The following is an 8,773-nucleotide window of genomic DNA, read 5'->3' as shown; positions in this document are numbered from 1 at the left end:
ATGATGAGTTGGCTGGGTGCTGGACTGCACACAAAGCCCAGACAATGGGCCAGCTGAATATTTTGGCCCGGGTGCCGGACTTTGCGTGCGACATCGCGCACAAAGTCCAGCACCCCATCCAACTCATGAACCGATGATAGGGCATGAGAAGGAGGGGTGGTGGTGTCGGCGGTAAGCGAAAGTCTCACTGTTAGACAGCTGGCTGAGCTGCCGACCGTACGGAGCCACGGGTGAGGCCCAGCTGCTGTACTCCATGGGCTGCACTACGTAGGGACGTTGAGGTGGGGCCGGACGTGGTGCTCTGACCCAACAGTCCCCTTGACCCGAGTAGTAACAGTCAAATACGGGACAAGAGTAATCCCGTATGGGACCAACCAATTTAGCCCAATATACGGGATGTCCCGGCTAATACGGGATAGTTAGCAACCCTAACGCACATACATACATAAAACAAACAATAACAGTACAAAAAGACAAAACCAATGTCCCCAGGTCTATGTAGTTCAGAACTTATTTGGAGGTTGCAGTGTTTTAATAGCCCGATGGCTGTAGCAAAGAAGCTTTTTCCATGTCGCCCCCCCCCCTCGCGGCCGAACAGCATGGATTGGAGCGGCCTTTTCTGGAATCGGGTCCACGTGCTTCAGCAGCAGGCGCAGTGTGGACTTTTCCATCGCGGAGCAGCCAAACTCTTGCCGGGGTTCGCCAGAAAGGAGTGCTCTGATCGCTGGCCTGGTGACTTTGGCATCATGGGGCTGTGGTCTGCGGAGCTTCTAGCTGCGGGCGTGGTGTGGACTTACCTGGGATCCCTTGCCGGGGATCGCCGGAGAAGAGCTCTGACCGCCGGCCTGCGGCCTATAACATCCTGAAGCCGCAGTCTCCGGTAGGAAAGTGCCGATTCGGGCGCTCCAAGTGTGTTTGACCGTCCCGACGTCGGAGGTTTGATCATCCTGAAGAGAGGGCCTGTACATCTGGCCATCCGTAGTGGCGACTATGCAGGGTTCATGGCCCAGATCACGGATGAATAAAGGAGGAGGACTGACTGAACTTTGTTGCCTTCCACCACAGTGAGGAATGCCGTGGTGGATAATTGTGTTAAATTCTATTGTTCTTTTTAAGTGTATTGCTGCTGGCAAATTCATTTCACTGCACCTTCGGGTGCATGTGACGAATAAAATTGACGTTGACTTTGTTGCTGAACCTGGACGTTACATAGACTTGGGATTATTTTTGTCTTTGCACTATTATTGATTGTTCATTTGTCTGATTATATATCAGTTTAGTTTAATTTGTTGTCACGTGTAACGAGGTACAGTGAAAAGATTTGTTGTGTGCTAAACAGTCAGCAGAAAGACAATACATGATTGCAAGCAATCCACAAGATAAGGGAATAACGTTTAGTGCAAGGTAAATCCAGCAAATGGTAGTCTGAGGCACATCAGAAGTAGATAGTACTTCATCAACTTCACCATTAATTTCCAACCTGCACTCAAATTCACTTGGACCATGACCGACATCTCCCTACCGTTTCTAGATCTCACCGTTTCCATCACAGGAAAGACTAGTGACCGACATCTACTACAAACTTACTGACTCCCATAGCTAACTAGACTACACTTCTTCCCACCCTGCTTCCTGTAAAGACTCTATCCCCTACTCCCAATTCCTCCGCCTATGCCGCATCTGTGCCCTGAATGAGATGTTCCAAACCAGGGCATTGGACATGTCCTCACTCTTTAGGGAACGGGGTATCCCTTCCATTATAGATGAGGCTCTCACTAGGGTCTCCTCGATATACTGCAGCTTTGTTCTTACTCCCCCTCCCCCCATTCGTAACAAGGACAGAGTCTCCCTTGTCCTCACCTTCCACCCCATCAGCCGTTGCATACAGCATATAATCCTCCAACATTTTCGCCACCTCCAACGGGATCCCACTACTGGCCACATCTTCCCATCTCCACCCCTTTCTGCTTTCTGCAGAGACCGTTCCCTCCTACCTGGTCAACTCGTCCCTTCCCACCCAAACCACACCCTCCCCAGGTACTTTCCCAGCAACCGCAGGAGATGCAACACCTGTCCCTTTACCTCCCCCTTCGACTCCATCCAAGGACACAAACAATCTTTCCAGATGAGGCAGAGGTTCACTTGCACCTCCTCCACTGTATCCGCTGTTACAGGTGTCAACTTCTCTACATCGGCGTGACCAAGCACAGGCTCGCGATCGTTTCACTGAACACCTCCGCTCAGTCCGTCATAACCTACCTGATCTCCCGGTGTCCCAGCACTTTAACTCACCCTCCCATTCCCAATCTGTCCTTGCTGTCCTGGGCCTCTTCCATTGTCAGAGTGAGGCCCAGCGCAAATTGGAGGTACAGCACCTCATATTTTGCTTGGAGAGTTTACACCCCAGCGGTATGAACATTGGCTTCTTTAACTTCTGATCGTACTTGCTTCCTCACTCCATCCCCATCTCCTTCCCCAAGTTCTTCCACTAGTCTTACTGTCTCCGCCTACATTCTATCTTTGTCCTGTCCCCTCCCCTGACATCAATCTGAAGAAGATTGTCACCCATTCCTTCTCTCCAGAGATGCTGCCTGTCCCGCTGAGTTACTCCATTATTTTGTGTCTACCTTAGAAGTAGTTAGTAGTTCAGCACTGCTATATATATATAGGTACTAGACTAAGTGGGACCCGTTGGGTCCCAGGTTCACACGGGAGGGCTGGTCCCCCAACGCAATATTTCACTTCTCCCCCAATTCCAATATTGGTGGCCAGTGGCTGGGGGGGTTCTGGAACACTAGCATGGGTGTTGTGGGGCAAGTCAAGCCAAGCACAGTGAGTGCAGGGCCAACAATCCATTTCAATCCATTTCATGTCAAGTCAATCCATTTCAAGTCAAGTCAAGTCAAGCACAGGGCAGGCAATCCATTTGCTTTCATTTCAGGTGACCTCAAGCAAAGCAAAGGCAAAGGAAAAGCACAGGGCAGGCGGGGCCAGCCAACAATACAATCCATTTGTTTTCATTTCAGGTGAGCTCAAGCAAAGCAAAGGCAAAGGCAAAGCAAAAACAAAAGCACAGGGCAGGTGGGACAACTTTTTTGTTTTCCATTGATCGGAAATATCCTCGGGGCTGCCTCAGCGGAGGAGGACTGTGAGTAAGATGGCCAAAAATCATAGCGATATAGGGTAGCGTTTTTTCTAAAATCAATATACAGCGTAGACAGGAAGTGGTCAAGATGAGACTTTTAGTTATATAGATATATATTAAACTGCACACTTTCTTGTAAGCCACAAATAAGATGTACAATGGGGAGTATCCTGGAGTGGGATTTAAGGTGTCAGGGTGGGGAAGTGGCTGGGAAGGCAGATTTTGTTGTTGTTAGAACTGGTTTGGCCTGTGTCCTGCAGGATCAACAACTTCATATTACAGAGAGGTGACGATTTATATTTTAACACTGGGCAATCTTGCTCTCATGTCACCCATCAGTTCCCAGCAACCTTGATGTCTCAGCTAACCGCAGACTAGTGACCAAGACTCCAGGCGCCATTTACTTCATCTGAAGTACTGAAAGACCATCAGCACTTCACTGGTAGACAAAAATGCTGGAGAAACTCAGCGGGTGAGGCAGTATCTATGTAGTGAAGGAAATAGGCAACGTTTCGGGTCGAAACCCTTCTTCAGACAACTTCTTCGACCTGACACGTTGCCTATTTCCTTCGCTCCATAGATGCTGCCTCACCTGCTGAGTTTCTCCAGCATTTTTGTCTACCTTCGATTTTCCAGCATCTGCAGTTCCTTCTTAAACATCAGAACTTCACTGATAGTCTTTCACGGCACAAGGTCCAAAATAACTCACGATCAGATACGTAAAAATTGTTGGCATTGATTTAAGTAATAAACATTTATTTAAAGGCATAACAAGAGGATGTACTTCCTGTGGCAGCTGTGGAAGTACATCTACCACAGGCAATGATGCTCCAATTCTATACGGCCATCGTAGAGTCTGTCCTCACCTCCATCATGGTCTGGTTTGGCTCAGCCACCAAGCACGTCACCCGGAGGCTGCAGCGAATCGTCCGATCAGCTGAGAAGGTTATTGGCTACAACCTTCCATCCGTTGACGAACTGCACACTATAAGGGCCAGGAAGCGAGCGGGTAAGATCATCTCTGACCCCTCTCACCCTGGCCACAAACTCTTTGAATCACTCCCCTCTGGAAGGAAACTCCAGACTGTCAAAGCTGCCACAGCCAGAAATAAAAACAGCTTTTTTCCACGAGTAGTGGCTCTACTCAATAACCAAAAATCTGTAGCCTCCGTTTACTCTGGTATTTTATTTAATTCACATATTTAATCAATAATGTTTTATTATTAATGTTTTATGTATCATTCTTAACTGTCACTGTATGTCATGTTGTCACTTGCGAGCGGAGCACTAAGGCAAATTCCTTGTATGTGAATACTTGGCCAATAAACTTATTCATTCATTCATTAACTATTAAAAGGCATAGGCTACTAATAGAAACAAGGAACTACAGATGCTCGTTCATTACAAAACACAAAGTTCTGAAAGTTACTCAGTGAGTCAGGCAACATATCTAGAAAACCGATAGGTGACATTTCGAATCGGGACTCTTCTTCAGACCGAGTACAGGGTACTGTTAATTATAAAGGACAAGTTAAACAAAAAAACCCAAATGTACCTTTTAATGAAAGTTGGGATCCACAATTCAAATGAACAAAGCCAAAATACCTGCCTCAACAAACCAAGGAACCAAAACCAAACAACATGTATCCATCCCTTCAACTCAGTCAGTTGTGAAATAACCCAAGGTTCAATTGTGAATCCAGAGGAAGAGTGGGAGATCAGATGTGCCTGCACCTGACCTCCAGCTCTATCAGTATACTGCAGATGCAGATATCCAGAATGCGTTGACATTGTGCAGCTTTGAGAGGTACCTACACTGGGCCACTGGTTGCTGTTAAAGCCATAGCCACAGAATAAAAGGACGTACCTTTAGAAATTAGAGAAATAATTTATTTAGTTACAAGGGTGGTGAATCGGTGGAATTCATTGCCACAGTCAGCTGTGGAGGCCAAGTCAATGGATATTTTGTCAGGCAGAGATTGACAGATTTTTGATTTGTAAAAGTGTCAGGGGTTATGGGGCGAAGGTAGGAGAATGGGGTTGAGAGGGACAGTATGGCAGAGGAGACCTGATGGGCCGAATGCCCTTATTCTGCTCCTAGAACTTACGGACTGGACTTCCCTGCAAGAGCACCAGGAAAGTAACTTAAAGCTAATGAGAGAATTCCCTACAGGAATCTCACCGAGTGATTTCCAATTGACCCTGTGATATGATGAAATCCTTTCACTGAGGTTTGAAACACGACCAAACATGCAGCTTCGAGCTGCTCGGCCATGAGATACTGCCAACAGTTACCTCATGGTGCCTACAATTCTATGCCTCACCCAACAAACTAGCTAGCATATCTTGATGATTACATTAATTTGGTAAAACATTTGTGGAACATTATTTGCTTTCTTCACATTAGAAGATTAAAGAAAACTTTTGTAACAAATAAAAATTCTCAATTTTTTCTATATAGTCATTTTAAAATTGGAATCTATGTTGCAAGCACATTGCTGGATAACAAATCATTTATTGCAAGCACATTAAGGGTTAACAAATCATAATTCATTGCAAGCACACTGCTGGCTTACAAATCGTTTATTGCAAGCACATTAAGGGTTAACAAATCATTCATTGCAAGCACATTGCTGACTAACAAATCATTTATTGCATGTACATAAAGGGTTAACCACATAAAGGGTAGACTCACAGCAGAATTAGAGTTGTGGCCTCTTCCTCACGATCTTTCAGAGTGACTGACAGGTCCAGGCATCCGGGGGTTTTATAGTCCTGCCCTCCCCCAGAAAGGGGCGTTAACTTCCTCGTGGTGATTGACAAGCGAGAGGACCAATCAGCTGATCTCAATACTTTTTAAACACTCATAACTTTTTTGTTTTTTATCGATCGGAAAAATCCTCGGGGCTGCCTCAGCGGAGGAGGACTGTGAGTAAGATGGCCAAAAATCATAGCGATATAGGGTAGCGTCTTTTCTAAAATCAATATACAGCGCAGACAGGAAGTGGTCAAGATGAGACTTTTAGTTATATAGATATATATTAAACTGCACACTTTCTTGTAAGCCACAAATAAGATGTACAATGGGGAGTTTCCAGGAGTGGGATTTTGTTGTTGTTGTTAGAACTGGTTTGGCCTGTGTCCTGCAGGATCAACAACTTCATATTACAGAGAGGTGACCACTTATATTTTAACACTGGGCAATCTTGCTCTCATGTTACCCATCAGTTCCCAGCAACCTTGATGTCTCAGCTAACCGCAGACTAGTGAGCAAGACTCCAGGCGCCATTTACTTCATCTGAAGTACTGAAAGACCATCAGTACTTCACTGGTAGACATAAATGCTGGATAAACTCAGCGGGTGAGGCAGCATCTATGTAGCGAAGGAAATAGGCAACGTTTCGGGTCGAAACCCTTCTTCAGACAACTTTTTCAACCTGAAACGTTGCCTATTTCCTTTGCTCCAGAGATGAGAGAATTCCCTATAGGAATCTCACCAAGTGATTTCTAATTGACCCTGTGATATGATGAAATCCTTTCACTGAGGTTTGAAACACGACCAAACCTGCAGCTTCGAGCTGCTCGGCCATGAGATGCTGCCAACAGTTACCTCATGGTGCCTACAATTCTATGCCTCACCCAACAAACTAGCTAGCATATCTTAATGATCACATTAATATGGTAAAACATTTGTGGAACATTATTTGATTTCTTCACATTAGAAGATTAAAGAAAACTTTTGTAACAAAAATAAATTCTCATTTTTTCTATATAGTCATTAGAAAATTGGATTCTATGTTGCAGTTGGATTGCAAATTGGATTCCAGTAATAAAATTGGATTGTATGTTCAGCATTATTACATCTGTTTTATTATGTGACAATTTAGCATTGGGTGGCTCAATCCCACACACGTGGCTCATTGCAGAATTTGAAATGGCCGTCATTGAAAATGTATATTGTTCTTCATATTAACTTGACACAAGAATAGGTTTATAGCAAAGATAGACACAAAAAATCTGGGGTAACTCAGCGGGACAGGCAGCATCTCTGGAGAGAAGGAATGGGTGATGTTTCGGGTCGAGACCGAAGAAGGGTCTCGGCCCGAAACGTCATCCATTCCTCCTTTCCAGAGAAGCTGCCTGTCCCGCTGAGTTACTCCAACTTTTTGTGTCTATCTTCGCTTTAAACCAGCATCTGCAGTTCCTTCCTACACAATAGGTTTATAGCCGTCACTATCACCACGCCAGTGGAGACTGCTGTCAGTCTAGACTTAAGTTTCTTCCCATACCCTTCGCATCCTTGAGGTCGTCAGCGAGCAAACAAGGCTACTAGACCATATTTTATCAGGAACAAATTCCTTCTAGCTGACTATGAATCACTGTAAGTTCTCTTATTAACAACATACAACAAATTTAGTTTAGTTTAATTTACCAATATGGCATGGAAACAGGCGCTTCGGCCCACCGAGTCCACACTGGCCAACAATCACCCGTACACTATCTTGCACACTAAGGACTATTTACTGAAGCCAATTAACTTACAAATCTGCACGACTTTGGCATGTGGGAGGAAACCGGAGGAAACTCACTTGGTCACAGGGAGAACAAACATTCTCAGTAGACAGTACCTGTAGTCAGGATCGAACCCAGCTCACAGGAAATTTAAACCCCGTTAATGAGAAAAATGAAAAAGAAAAAAGGGAAATATAGGTTGGTTGGCATGATATAATTGGTGGAGAAAATCAAAAAATCCAATTTTAAGAACTTGGTAACGGGACACTCGGAGAATCACAATGCGTGCAACAATGTGTTTTTATGAAAAGCAAATCATACATACAGTCATAGAGTTGTGAAGAACAGAAAAAGGCCCTTCAGTCCAACTCATCCATGCTGACCATGATGCCTATCTACATGAATCCCATTTGCCTGCATATGGTCCATATCCCTTTACAGCTTTCCTTTCCAAGTCCAAAATATTTTGAGCATTGTAATTGTTTTGCCTTTGTCACTTTTTCTGACTGCTTTTTCCATTTAACCACCACCTTCTGCATTGTGAAACTAATCCCTCAGAATGCCATAACATTTTTTTGTACTTAAAACTGCCCTCGAGTTCCAGAATCCCTTATGCTGGGGAAAAGACTGACTATGCCCCTAAGGATCTTGTAAACCTCCATAAAATCCACCCTTCAGACTCCTATGCTCCAAAGAGAACAAGTCCAGTCTATCCAATCTTTCCTGTAACTCCCAGAAGTCCCTGGATTATGACAGAGTTTAGTTCCTGAGAACTGTTCATACGTCAGAAATGAACAGAAGCAGTATGTGGGAGAGGATCACAGAAACAGCCGTGACGGAAGAGCTTCTGCCAACTGGCCTCACTGACCCAGTGAGTGAATGAATCTGGTTGGTGCTTCCAGCTCTGCAACCTGCCCACAATTATTGCAGCTCGTTGGAGAATTGAAAGAAAAGGATTGCGGAAATAACACATTCACAATAGCACAAGATGCCCTCTTTCCTCAAGCCTGATCTCATACCAACAATAAAAGTCCATTGCAAGACCTTGGAAATCGTAGACCTCTGTCTGTATATGGGGTAAGCCATTTAGAACGGAGATGAGGAAATACTTTTTCA

Source organism: Amblyraja radiata, chromosome 13 (genome assembly GCF_010909765.2).
Source record: "Amblyraja radiata isolate CabotCenter1 chromosome 13, sAmbRad1.1.pri, whole genome shotgun sequence".
Lineage (NCBI taxonomy): Eukaryota > Metazoa > Chordata > Chondrichthyes > Rajiformes > Rajidae > Amblyraja > Amblyraja radiata.
Note: the sequence above shows the minus strand (reverse complement) of the source record.